The following is an 18,126-nucleotide window of genomic DNA, read 5'->3' as shown; positions in this document are numbered from 1 at the left end:
AACATCAACACCAATGTAAACACCAAAATCAACACCAACATCAACTCCAACATGAACACCAACATCAACTCCAACACTAACAGCAACACCAACATCAACATCAATACCAATGCTAACGCCAAAATCAACTCCAACGCTCACACCAACATCAACTCCAACGCTAACATCAACAGCAATGCCAACACAACATCAACATCAACATCAACATCAACACCAACGCTAACACCAACATCAACTCCAACACTTACGCCAACATCAACACCAATGCTAATGCCATAATCAACTCCAATGCTCACACCAACATCAACTCCAACGCTAACATCAACTGCAATGCCAACACGAACATCAACATCAATGTAAACACCAAAATCAACATCAACATCAACTCTCTCGCTAACACCAACATAACCATCAACAACATCACCAGTGCTAACACTAACATCAACTACAACACTTACACCAACACCAACACCAATGCTAACGCCAACATCAACTCCAACGCTCACACCAACATCAACTCCAACGCTAACATCAACAGCAATGCCAACACAACATCAAAATCAACATCAACAGCAACACCAATGTAAACACCAAAATCAAAACCAACGTCAAATCCAACATGAACACCAACATCAACTCAAATGCTAACGCCAACATCAACTCTAACACTTAAATCAGCATCATCTCCAACTTAAATCAACATCAACATCAACTCCTATGCTAATACCAAAATCACCACCAACACGTACACCAACATTAACACCAATGGTAACACTAACATCAACTCCAATGCTAACACCAACATCAACTCCAACTCTAACACCAACATCAACATCAACACCAACATCAACTCCAATGCTAACACCAACATCAAGTCCAACACCTACACCAACATCCACACCAATGCCAACATCAACATCGACTCCAACACTTACACCAACATCAACACCAATGCTAACTCCCACATCAACACCAATGCTAACACCAACTCTAATGTGATCACCATCAACTCCAACATTAACAATAACGCCAACATCAACTACAACACTTACACCAACACCAACATCAATGCTAACGCCAACATCAACTCCAACGCTCACACCAACATCAACTCCAACGCTAACATCAATAGCAATGCCAACACAACATCAAAATCAACATCAACATCAATGTAAACACCAAAATCAAAACCAACATCAACTCCAACATGAACACCAACATCAACTCTAACACTTAAATCAGCATCATCTCCAACTTAAATCAACATCGACATCAACTCCTATGCTAATACCAAAATCACCACCAACACGTACACCAACATTAACACCAATGGTAACACTAACATCAACTCCAATGCTAACACCAACATCAACTACAACACTTACACCAACATCAACACCAATGCTAACGCCAACATCAACACCAACACAAATGCTAACATCAATATCAACGCAAACACCAACATCAGCTTCAATGCTAACACCAACATCAACTCCAATGCAAACACCAATATCAACTCCAATGCTAGCATCAACTGCAATGCCAACACTAACATCAACATCAACATCAACATCAATGTAAACACCAAAATCAACACCAACATCAACTCCAACATGAACACCAACATCACCTCCAACACTAACAGCAACACCAACATCAACAGCCACACCAATGCTAACGCCAACATCAACTAAAACGCTCACACCAACATCAACTCCATCACTTAAACCAGCATCAATACCAACTTAAATCAACATCAACATCAACTCCTACGCTAATACCAACATCACCACCAACACTTACACCAACATTAACACTAATGGTGACACTAACATCAACTCCAATGCTAACACCTACACCAACATCAACACCAATGCTAACATCAACATCAACACCAACACTAATGCCAACACCAATACCAACGCAAACACCAACATCAACTCCAATGCTAACACCAACATCAACTCCAATGCGAACACCAATATCAACTCCAATGCTAGCATCAACTGCAATGCCAACACTAACATCAACATCAACATCAACATCAATGTAAACAACAAAATCAACACCAACATCAACTCCAACATGAACACCAACATCAACTCCAACACCTCCACCAACATCAACACCAATGCTAACACCAACATCAACTCCAACGCTAACACCAACATCAACATCGACATCAACACCAACGCTAACACCAACATCAACTCCATTGCTAACACCAACATCAACACCAACACCAACACGAACACCAATATCAACTCCAATGCTAACATCAATACCAACATCAACATGAACACCAACATCAACTCCGATGCTAACATCAACACCAACACCAACATCAACACCAATGCGAACACCAGCATCAACTCCAACATTTACACCAACATCACTCCAATGCTAACACCAACATGATCAACAACAGCAACTCCAGTGCTAACACCAACATCAATTCAAATGCGAACACCGATGTCAACATGAACATCAATACCAATGCTAACACCAACATCAACTACAACACTTACACCAACATCAACAGCAATGCTAATGCCAACATCAACTCCAATGCTCACACCAACATCAACTCCAACTCTAACATCAACTGCAATGACAACACTAACATCAACATCAACATCAACACCAATATAAATACCAAAATCAAAACCAACATCAACTCCAATGCTAACACCAACATCACCATCAACAGCAACATCAATGCTAACACCAACATCAACTCCAACGCTAACACCAACATCAACACCAATGCTAACACCAACATCAACACCAACGCTAACACCAACATCAACTCCATCGCTAACACCAACATCAACATCAGCACCAATGTGAACACCAACTCCAACACCAACACGAACACCAATATCAACTCCAATGCTAACATCAACATCAACATGAACACCAACATCAACTCTGATGCTAACATCAACACCAACACCAACATCAACACCAATGCTAACGCCAACATCAACTCCAACGCGAACCCCAACATCAACTCCAACAATAATACAAGCACCAACACAAAGATAACACCAACATCAATTCCAATTCTAACACCAACATCAACTCCAATTCTAACACCAACATCAACTCCAATTCTAACACCAACATCAACACCAACATGAACACCGACATCAACTCCAACACTAACACCAACACCACCACGATTACCAATATCTACTCCAATGCTAACGCCAACATCAACTCTAATACGAACACCAACATCAACTCCAACACTAACACCAACACCAACACCAACGCAAATGCCAACACCAACTCCAGTGCTAACACCAACATCAATTCCAACGCAATCACCAACATCAACATCAACATCAACACCAATGCGAACACCAGCATCAACTCCAACATTTACACCAACATCACTCCAATGCTAACACCAACACGATCAACATCAACTCCAGTGCTAACACCAACATCAATTCCAATGCTAACACCGATGTCAACATGAACATCAATACCAAATCTAACACCAACATCAGCTACAACACTTACACCAACATCAACACCAATGCTAATGCCAACACCAACACCAACGCAAACACTAACATCACCTCCGATGCTAACACCAACATCAGCATCAACACCAACGCGAACACCAGCATCAACTCCAACACTAATACAAATACCACCACCAACGCTAACACCAACATCAACTCCATCGCTAACACCAATATCAACATCAGCACCAATGCGAACACCAACTCCAACACCAACACGAACACCAATATCAACTCCAATGCTAACATCAACATCAACATCAACATGAACACCAACATCAACTCTGATGCTAACATCAACACCAACACCAACATCCACACCAATGCTAACGCCAACATCAACTCCAACGCGAACCCCAACATCAACTCCAACAATAATACAAGCACCAACACAAAGATAACACCAACATCAACTCCAATTCTAACACCAACATCAACTCCAATTCTAACACCAACATCAACACCAACATCAACTCCAACACTAACACCAACACCACCGCGATTACCAATATCTACTCCAATGCTAACGCCAACATCAACTCTAATACGAACACCAACATCAACTCCAACACTAACACCAACACCAACGCAAATGCCAACACCAACTCCAGTGCTGACACCAACATCAATTCCAACGCAATCACCAACATCAACATCAACATCAACACCAACGTGAACACCAACATCAACTCCAACACTAACACCAACACCACCGCGATTACCAATACCTACTCCAATGCCAACGCCAACATCAACTCCAATACGAACACCAACATCATCTCCAACTCTAACACCAACACCAACTCCAGTGCTAACACCAACGTCAATTCCAACGCAATCACCAACATCAACACCAACATCACCACCAAAACTTACACCAACATCAACACCAATGGTAATATCAACATCAACTCCAATGCTAACACCAACATCAACATCAACATCAACACCAACGCTAACACCAACATCAACTCCAACATGAACACCAACATCAACTCAAATGCTAACGCCAACATCAACTCTAACACTTAAATCAGCATCATCTCCAACTTAAATCAACATCAACTCCTATGCAAATAACAAAATCACCACCAACACGTACTCCAACATTAACACCAATGGTAACACTAACATCAACTCCAATGCTAACGCCAACATCAACTCCAACGCTAACACCAACACCAACTCCAATGTGATCACCAACAGCAACTCCAACATTAACAATAACACCAACATCAACATCAACTCCTACGCTAATACCAACATCACCAACAACACTAACACCAACATCATCTCCAGTGCTAACTCCAACATCAATTCCAATGCTAACACCAACATCGACATCAACTCCAGTGCGAAAACCAGCATCAACTCCAAAACTAACACAAATACCACCATCAACGATAATACCAACTTCAACTCCAACTCTAACATCAACTGCAATGACAACACTAACATCAACATCAACATCAATGTAAACACCAAAATCAACACCAACATCAACTCCAACGCTAACACCAACATAACCATCAACATCAACTCCAATGCTAACACCAACATCAACTACAACACTTACACCAACATCAACACCAATGCTAACGCCAACATCAACTCCAACGCTCACACCAACATCAACTCCAATGTGAACACCAACAACAACTCCAATGCTAACACCAACACCAACATCAACATCAATTCCTAAGCTAATACCAACATCACCGCCAACACTTACAACAACATCAACACCAATGGTAACACCCAACATCAACTCCAATGCTAACACCATCATCAACTCCAATACTAACACCAACATCAACATCAATACCAACGCCAACACCAACATCTACTCCAACGCTAACACCAACATCAACTCCAACACCTACAACAACATCAACAACAATGCTAACACCAACATCAACTCCAACACTTAAACCAGCAGCAACTCCAACTTAAATCAACATCAACATCAACTCCTACGCTAATTCCAACATCACCACCAACACTTACACCAACGTTAACACCAATGGTAACACTAACATCAACTCCAATGCTAACACCAACATCAACTCCAATGCGAACACCAACATCAACTCCAATGCTAACATCAACTGCAATGCCAACACTAACATCAACATCAACACCAATGTAAACACCAAAATCAACACCAACATCAACTCCAACATGAACACCAACATCAACTCCAACACTAACAGCAACACCAACATCAACATCAACACCAACACCAATGCTAACACCAACATCAACTCCAATTCTAACACCAACATCAACACCAACAAGATCAACAACATCAACTCCAGTGCTAACACCAACATCAATTCCAATGCTAACACCAATGTCAACATGAACATCAATACCGATGCTAACACCAACATCGACTACAACACTTACACCAACATCAACAACAATGTTAACACCAACATCAACTCCAACACTTAAACCAGCAGCAACTCCAACTTAAATCAACATCAACATCAACTCCTACGCTAATTCCAACATCACCACCAACACTTACACCAACATTAACACCAATGGTAACACTAACATCAACTCCAATGCTAACACCAACATCAACTCCAATGCGAACACCAAGATCAACTCCAATGCTAACATCAACTGCAATGCCAACACTAACATCAACATCAACACCAATGTAAACACCAAAATCAACACCAACATCAACTCCAACATGAACACCAACATCAACTCCAACACTAACAACAACACCAACATCAATATCAACACCAATGCTAACACCAACATCAACTCCAACGCTCACACCAACATCAGCTCCCAAGCTAACATCAACTGCAATGCCAATACTAACATCAACATCAACATCAACACCAATGTAAACACCAAAATCAAAACCTAAATCAACTCCAACATGAACACCAACATCAACTCAAATTCTAACACCAACATCAACTCCATCACTTAAACCAGCATCAACCCCAACTTAAATCAACATCAACATTAACTCCTACGCTAATACAAACATCACCACCAACACTTACACCAACATTAACACCAATGGTGACACTAACTTCAACTCCAATGCTAACACCAACATCAACATCAACACCAACGCTAATACCAACATCAAGTCCAACACCGACACCAACATCAACACCAATGCTAACACCAACTTCAACACCAACACAAATGCCAACACCAATATCAACGCGAACACCAACATCAACTCCAATGCTAACACCCACATCAACTCCAATGCGAACACCAATATCAACTCCAATGCTAACATCAATTGCAATGCCACCACTAACATCAACATCAACACCGATGTAAACACAAAAATCAACACCAACATCAACTCCAATGCTAATAGCAACACCAACATCAACATCAACACCAATGCTACCACCAACATCAACTCCAACACTTACACCAACATCAACACCAATGCTAACGCCAACATCAACTCCAACGCTCACACCAACATCAACTCCAATGTGAACACAAACAACAACTCCAATGCTAACACCAACACCAACATCAACATCAACTCCTAAGCTAATACCAACATCAACGCCAACACTTACACCAACATCAACACCAATGCTAACACCATCATCAACTCCAACGCTTACACTAACATCAACATCAACATCAACACCAACGTTAACACCAACATCAACTCCATCTCTAACATCAACATCAACATCAACATCAACACCAACGTGAACACCAACATCAACTCCAACACCAACACCAACACCAACACGAACACCAATATCAACTCCAATGCTAACATCAACACCAACATCAACATGGACACCAACAATATCTCCAATGCTAACATCAACACCAACATCAACATCAACTCCTAAGCTAATACCAACATCACCGCCAACATTTACACCAACATCAACACCAATGGTAACACCAAAATCAACTCCAGTGCTAACACCAACATCAACATCAACATCAACACCAACGTTAACACCAACATCTACTCCAACGCTAACACCAACATCAACTCCAACACCTAAAACAGCATCAACTCAAATGCTAACCCCAACAAAAACTCCAACACTTAAAGCAGCATCAACTCCAACTTATATCAACATCAACTCCTATGCTAATACTAACATCACCACCAACACTTACACCAACATTAACACCAATGGTAACACTAACATCATCTCCTATACTAACACCAACATCAACGTTAACGCCAAAGCTAACACCAACATCACGTCCAACACCTACACCAACATCAACACAAATGCTAACGTCAACATCAACACCAACACAAATGCCAAGATCAATATCAACGCAAACACCAACATCAACTCCAATGCTAACACCAACATCAACTCCAATGTGAACACCAATATCAACTCCAATACAACCATCAACTGCAATGCCAACACTAACATCAACATCAACACCAATGTAAACACCAAAATCAACACCAACATCAACTCCAACATGAACACCAACATCAACTCCAACACTAACAGCTAACACCAACATCAACTCCAACACTTACAACATCAACACCAATGCTAACACCAACATCAACTCCAATGCTAACACTAACGTCAACATCAACATCAATTCCAATGCTAACACCAACATAAACATGAACATCTACACCAACGCTAACACCAACATGAACTCCAACACCTTCACCAACATCAGCATCAATGCTAACACCAACATCAACTCCAACGCTAACACCATCATCTACTCCAACATTAAAACCAACATTACCGCCAACCCAACACTGACATCAAATCCAACCCTAACGCTAACATCACCAACAACGGGAACACAATCATCAACTCCAATGCTAACACCAACATTAACTCCAACATCAACACCAACAGTAAATCCAGTGCTAACATCAACATCAACTCCAATGCAAACTCCAACGTGTACACCAACATCAATTCCAACACTAACACCAACATCAACATCAACACCAACGCGACCTCCAGTATGAACTCCAACACTAACACAAACACCAACACCAACGATAACACCAACATCAACTCCAATGTTAACACCAACATCAACTCCAATTCTAACACCAAATCAACACCAACAAGATCAACAACATCAACTCCAGTGCTAACACCAACATCAATTCCAATGCTAACACCAATGTCAACATGAACATCAATACCGATGCTAACACCAACATCGACTACAACACTTACACCAACATCAACAACAATGTTAACACCAACATCAACTCCAACACTTAAACCAGCAGCAACTCCAACTTAAATCAACATCAACATCAACTCCTACGCTAATTCCAACATCACCACCAACACTTACACCAACATTAACACCAATGGTAACACTAACATCAACTCCAATGCTAACACCAACATCAAATCCAATGCGAACACCAAGATCAACTCCAATGCTAACATCAACTGCAATGCCAACACTAACATCAACATTAACACCAATGTAAACACCAAAATCAACACCAACATCAACTCCAACATGAACACCAACATCAACTCCAACACTAACAACACCAACATCAATATCAACACCAATGCTAATGCCAACATCAACTCCAACGCTCACACCAACATCAGCTCCCAAGCTAACATCAACTGCAATGCCAATACTAACATCAACATCAACATCAACACCAATGTAAACACCAAAATCAAAACCAAAATCAACTCCAACATGAACACCAACATCAACTCAAGTGCTAACACCAACATCAACTCCATCACTTAAACCAGCATCAACCCCAACTTAAGTCAACATCAACATTAACTCCTACGCTAATACAAACATCACCACCAACACTTACACCAACATTAACACCAATGGTGACACTAACTTCAACTCCAATGCTAACACCAACATCAACATCAACACCAACGGTAATACCAACATCAAGTCCAACACCGACACCAACATCAACTCCAATGCTAACACCAACATCAACCCCAATGCGAACACCAATATCAACTCCAATGCTAACATCAATTGCAATGCCACCACTAACATCAACATCAACACCGATGTAAACACAAAAATCAACACCAACATCAACTCCAATGCTAATAGCAACACCAACATCAACATCAACACCAATGCTACCACCAACATCAACTCCAACACTTACACCAACATCAACACCAATGCTAACACCAACATCAACTCCAATGCTAACACCAACATCAACTCCAATGTGAACACAAACATCAACTCCAATGCTAACACCAACACCAACATCAACATCAACTCCTAAGCTAATACCAACATCAACGCCAACACTTACACCAACATCAACACCAATGCTAACACCATCATCAACTCCAACGCTAACACTAACATCAACATCAACATCAACACCAACGCTAACACCAACATCAACTCCAACGCTAACATCAACATCAACATCAACATCAACACCAACGTGAACACCAACATCAACTCCAACACCAACACCAACACCAACACCAATATCAACTCCAATGCTAACATCAACACCAACATCAACATGGACACCAACAACATCTCCGATGCTAACATCAACTCCAACGCTCACACCAACATCAACTCCAATGTGAACACCAACATCAACTCCAATGCTAATAGCAACACCAACATCAACATCAACTCCTAAGCTAATACCAACATCACCGCCAACACTTACACCAACATCAACACCAATGCTAACACCATCATCAACTCCAACGCTAACACTAACATCAACATCAACATCACCACTAACGCTAACACCAACATCAACTCCAACGCTAACACCAACATCAACTCCAACACCTACAACAACATCAACTCAAATGCTAACACCAACATCAACTCCAACACTTAAATCAGAATCAACTCCAACTTAAATCAACATCAACATCAACTCCTACAATAATACCAACATCACCACCAACACTTACACCAACATTAACACCAATGGTGACACTAACTTCAACTCCAATGCTAACACCAACATCAACATCAACACCAACGGTAATACCAACATCAAGTCCAACACCGACACCAACATCAACTCCAATGTGACCACCAACATCAACTCCAATGCTAACACCAACACCAACAAAAACATCAACTCCTAAGCTAATACCAACATCACCGCCAACACTTACACCAACATCAACACCAATGGTAACACCAACATCAACACCAATGCTAACACCATCATCAACTCCAACGCTAACACCAACATCAACATCAACACCAACGCTAACACCAACGTCTACTCCAACGCTAACACCAACATCAACTCCAACACCTACAACAACATCAACTCAAATGCTAACACCAACATCAACTCTAACACTTAAACCAGCGTCAACTCCAACTTAAATCAACATCAACATCAACTCCTACGCTAATACCAACATCACCACCAACACCTACACCAACATCAACACCAATGCTAACGTCAACATCAACACCAACACAAATTCTAACACCAATATCAACACGAACACCAACATCAACTCCAATGCGAACACCAATATCAACTCCAATGCTAGCATCAACTGCAATGCCAACACTAACATCAACATCAACACCAATGTAAACACCAAAATCAACACCAACATCAACTCCAACATGAACACCAACATCAACTCCAACACTAACAGCAACACCAACATCAACATCAATACCAATGCTAACGCCAAAATCAACTCCAACGCTCACACCAACATCAACTCCAACGCTAACATCAACAGCAATGCCAACACAACATCAACATCAACATCAACATCAACACCAACGCTAACACCAACATCAACTCCAACACTTACGCCAACATCAACACCAATGCTAATGCCATAATCAACTCCAATGCTCACACCAACATCAACTCCAACGCTAACATCAACTGCAATGCCAACACGAACATCAACATCAATGTAAACACCAAAATCAACATCAACATCAACTCTCTCGCTAACACCAACATAACCATCAACAACATCACCAGTGCTAACACTAACATCAACTACAACACTTACACCAACACCAACACCAATGCTAACGCCAACATCAACTCCAACGCTCACACCAACATCAACTCCAACGCTAACATCAACAGCAATGCCAACACAACATCAAAATCAACATCAACAGCAACACCAATGTAAACACCAAAATCAAAACCAACGTCAAATCCAACATGAACACCAACATCAACTCAAATGCTAACGCCAACATCAACTCTAACACTTAAATCAGCATCATCTCCAACTTAAATCAACATCAACATCAACTCCTATGCTAATACCAAAATCACCACCAACACGTACACCAACATTAACACCAATGGTAACACTAACATCAACTCCAATGCTAACACCAACATCAACTCCAACTCTAACACCAACATCAACATCAACACCAACATCAACTCCAATGCTAACACCAACATCAAGTCCAACACCTACACCAACATCCACACCAATGCCAACATCAACATCGACTCCAACACTTACACCAACATCAACACCAATGCTAACTCCCACATCAACACCAATGCTAACACCAACTCTAATGTGATCACCATCAACTCCAACATTAACAATAACGCCAACATCAACTACAACACTTACACCAACACCAACATCAATGCTAACGCCAACATCAACTCCAACGCTCACACCAACATCAACTCCAACGCTAACATCAATAGCAATGCCAACACAACATCAAAATCAACATCAACATCAATGTAAACACCAAAATCAAAACCAACATCAACTCCAACATGAACACCAACATCAACTCTAACACTTAAATCAGCATCATCTCCAACTTAAATCAACATCGACATCAACTCCTATGCTAATACCAAAATCACCACCAACACGTACACCAACATTAACACCAATGGTAACACTAACATCAACTCCAATGCTAACACCAACATCAACTACAACACTTACACCAACATCAACACCAATGCTAACGCCAACATCAACACCAACACAAATGCTAACATCAATATCAACGCAAACACCAACATCAGCTTCAATGCTAACACCAACATCAACTCCAATGCAAACACCAATATCAACTCCAATGCTAGCATCAACTGCAATGCCAACACTAACATCAACATCAACATCAACATCAATGTAAACACCAAAATCAACACCAACATCAACTCCAACATGAACACCAACATCACCTCCAACACTAACAGCAACACCAACATCAACAGCCACACCAATGCTAACGCCAACATCAACTAAAACGCTCACACCAACATCAACTCCATCACTTAAACCAGCATCAATACCAACTTAAATCAACATCAACATCAACTCCTACGCTAATACCAACATCACCACCAACACTTACACCAACATTAACACTAATGGTGACACTAACATCAACTCCAATGCTAACACCTACACCAACATCAACACCAATGCTAACATCAACATCAACACCAACACTAATGCCAACACCAATACCAACGCAAACACCAACATCAACTCCAATGCTAACACCAACATCAACTCCAATGCGAACACCAATATCAACTCCAATGCTAGCATCAACTGCAATGCCAACACTAACATCAACATCAACATCAATGTAAACAACAAAATCAACACCAACATCAACTCCAACATGAACACCAACATCACCTCCAACACTAACAGCAACACCAACATCAACATCCACACCAATGCTAACGCCAACATCAACTAAAACGCTCACACCAACATCAACTCCATCACTTAAACCAGCATCAACACCAACTTAAATCAACATCAACATCAACTCCTACGCTAATACCAACATCACCACCAACACTTACACCAACATTAACACCAATGGTGACACTAACATCAACTCCAATGCTAACACCAACATCAACATCAACACCAACGCTAACACCAACCTCAAGTCCAACACCTACACCAACATCAACACCAATGCTAACATCAACATCAACACCAACACTAATGCCAACACCAATACCAACGCAAACACCAACATCAACTCCAATGCTAACACCAACATCAACTCCAATATCAACTCCAATGCTAACATCAACTGCAATGCCAACACTAACATCAACATCAACACCAATGTAAACACCAAAATCAACACCAACATCAACTCCAACATGAGCACAAACATCAACTCCAACACTAACAGCAGCACCAACATCAACATCAACCCCAATGCTAACACGAGCATCAACTCCAACACTTACACCAACATCAACACCAATGCTAACACCAACATCAACTCCAATGTTAGCACTAACATCAACATCAACTCCAATGCCACCACCAACATCAACATGAAAATCAACACCAACATCAACTCCAACACCTCCACCAACATCAACACCAATGCTAACACCAACATCAACTCCAACGCTAACACCAACATCAACATCGACATCAACACCAACGCTAACACCAACATCAACTCCATTGCTAACACCAACATCAACACCAACACCAACACGAACACCAATATCAACTCCAATGCTAACATCAATACCAACATCAACATGAACACCAACATCAACTCCGATGCTAACATCAACACCAACACCAACATCAACACCAATGCGAACACCAGCATCAACTCCAACATTTACACCAACATCACTCCAATGCTAACACCAACATGATCAACAACAGCAACTCCAGTGCTAACACCAACATCAATTCAAATGCGAACACCGATGTCAACATGAACATCAATACCAATGCTAACACCAACATCAACTACAACACTTACACCAACATCAACAGCAATGCTAATGCCAACATCAACTCCAATGCTCACACCAACATCAACTCCAACTCTAACATCAACTGCAATGACAACACTAACATCAACATCAACATCAACACCAATATAAATACCAAAATCAAAACCAACATCAACTCCAATGCTAACACCAACATCACCATCAACAGCAACATCAATGCTAACACCAACATCAACTCCAACGCTAACACCAACATCATCACCAATGCTAACACCAACATCAACACCAACGCTAACACCAACATCAACTCCATCGCTAACACCAACATCAACATCAGCACCAATGTGAACACCAACTCCAACACCAACACGAACACCAATATCAACTCCAATGCTAACATCAACATCAACATGAACACCAACATCAACTCTGATGCTAACATCAACACCAACACCAACATCAACACCAATGCTAACGCCAACATCAACTCCAACGCGAACCCCAACATCAACTCCAACAATAATACAAGCACCAACACAAAGATAACACCAACATCAATTCCAATTCTAACACCAACATCAACTCCAATTCTAACACCAACATCAACTCCAATTCTAACACCAACATCAACACCAACATGAACACCGACATCAACTCCAACACTAACACCAACACCACCACGATTACCAATATCTACTCCAATGCTAACGCCAACATCAACTCTAATACGAACACCAACATCAACTCCAACACTAACACCAACACCAACACCAACGCAAATGCCAACACCAACTCCAGTGCTAACACCAACATCAATTCCAACGCAATCACCAACATCAACATCAACATCAACACCAATGCGAACACCAGCATCAACTCCAACATTTACACCAACATCACTCCAATGCTAACACCAACACGATCAACATCAACTCCAGTGCTAACACCAACATCAATTCCAATGCTAACACCGATGTCAACATGAACATCAATACCAAATCTAACACCAACATCAGCTACAACACTTACACCAACATCAACACCAATGCTAATGCCAACACCAACACCAACGCAAACACTAACATCACCTCCGATGCTAACACCAACATCAGCATCAACACCAACGCGAACACCAGCATCAACTCCAACACTAATACAAATACCACCACCAACGCTAACACCAACATCAACTCCATCGCTAACACCAATATCAACATCAGCACCAATGCGAACACCAACTCCAACACCAACACGAACACCAATATCAACTCCAATGCTAACATCAACATCAACATCAACATGAACACCAACATCAACTCTGATGCTAACATCAACACCAACACCAACATCCACACCAATGCTAACGCCAACATCAACTCCAACGCGAACCCCAACATCAACTCCAACAATAATACAAGCACCAACACAAAGATAACACCAACATCAACTCCAATTCTAACACCAACATCAACTCCAATTCTAACACCAACATCAACACCAACATCAACTCCAACACTAACACCAACACCACCGCGATTACCAATATCTACTCCAATGCTAACGCCAACATCAACTCTAATACGAACACCAACATCAACTCCAACACTAACACCAACACCAACGCAAATGCCAACACCAACTCCAGTGCTGACACCAACATCAATTCCAACGCAATCACCAACATCAACATCAACATCAACACCAACGTGAACACCAACATCAACTCCAACACTAACACCAACACCACCGCGATTACCAATACCTACTCCAATGCCAACGCCAACATCAACTCCAATACGAACACCAACATCATCTCCAACTCTAACACCAACACCAACACCAACGCAAATGCCAACACCAACTCCAGTGCTAACACCAACGTCAATTCCAACGCAATCACCAACATCAACACCAACATCACCACCAAAACTTACACCAACATCAACACCAATGGTAATATCAACATCAACTCCAATGCTAACACCAACATCAACATCAACATCAACACCAACGCTAACACCAACATCAACTCCAACATGAACACCAACATCAACTCAAATGCTAACGCCAACATCAACTCTAACACTTAAATCAGCATCATCTCCAACTTAAATCAACATCAACTCCTATGCAAATAACAAAATCACCACCAACACGTACTCCAACATTAACACCAATGGTAACACTAACATCAACTCCAATGCTAACGCCAACATCAACTCCAACGCTAACACCAACACCAACTCCAATGTGATCACCAACAGCAACTCCAACATTAACAATAACACCAACATCAACATCAACTCCTACGCTAATACCAACATCACCAACAACACTAACACCAACATCATCTCCAGTGCTAACTCCAACATCAATTCCAATGCTAACACCAACATCGACATCAACTCCAGTGCGAAAACCAGCATCAACTCCAAAACTAACACAAATACCACCATCAACGATAATACCAACTTCAACTCCAACTCTAACATCAACTGCAATGACAACACTAACATCAACATCAACATCAATGTAAACACCAAAATCAACACCAACATCAACTCCAACGCTAACACCAACATAACCATCAACATCAACTCCAATGCTAACACCAACATCAACTACAACACTAACACCAACATCAACACCAATGCTAACGCCAACATCAACTCCAACGCTCACACCAACATCAACTCCAATGTGAACACCAACAACAACTCCAATGCTAACACCAACACCAACATCAACATCAATTCCTAAGCTAATACCAACATCACCGCCAACACTTACAACAACATCAACACCAATGGTAACACCCAACATCAACTCCAATGCTAACACCATCATCAACTCCAATACTAACACCAACATCAACATCAATACCAACGCCAACACCAACATCTACTCCAACGCTAACACCAACATCAACTCCAACACCTACAACAACATCAACAACAATGCTAACACCAACATCAACTCCAACACTTAAACCAGCAGCAACTCCAACTTAAATCAACATCAACATCAACTCCTACGCTAATTCCAACATCACCACCAACACTTACACCAACGTTAACACCAATGGTAACACTAACATCAACTCCAATGCTAACACCAACATCAACTCCAATGCGAACACCAAGATCAACTCCAATGCTAACATCAACTGCAATGCCAACACTAACATCAACATCAACACCAATGTAAACACCAAAATCAACACCAACATCAACTCCAACATGAACACCAACATCAACTCCAACACTAACAGCAACACCAACATCAACATCAACACCAACACCAATGCTAACACCAACATCAACTCCAATTCTAACACCAACATCAACACCAACAAGATCAACAACATCAACTCCAGTGCTAACACCAACATCAATTCCAATGCTAACACCAATGTCAACATGAACATCAATACCGATGCTAACACCAACATCGACTACAACACTTACACCAACATCAACAACAATGTTAACACCAACATCAACTCCAACACTTAAACCAGCAGCAACTCCAACTTAAATCAACATCAACATCAACTCCTACGCTAATTCCAACATCACCACCAACACTTACACCAACATTAACACCAATGGTAACACTAACATCAACTCCAATGCTAACACCAACATCAACTCCAATGCGAACACCAAGATCAACTCCAATGCTAACATCAACTGCAATGCCAACACTAACATCAACATCAACACCAATGTAAACACCAACATCAACACCAACATCAACTCCAACATGAACACCAACATCAACTCCAACACTAACAACAACACCAACATCAATATCAACACCAATGCTAACACCAAC

Source organism: Hemiscyllium ocellatum, chromosome 20 (assembly GCF_020745735.1).
Source record: "Hemiscyllium ocellatum isolate sHemOce1 chromosome 20, sHemOce1.pat.X.cur, whole genome shotgun sequence".
Taxonomy (NCBI): domain Eukaryota; kingdom Metazoa; phylum Chordata; class Chondrichthyes; order Orectolobiformes; family Hemiscylliidae; genus Hemiscyllium; species Hemiscyllium ocellatum.
This window is presented reverse-complemented; position numbering follows the sequence as displayed.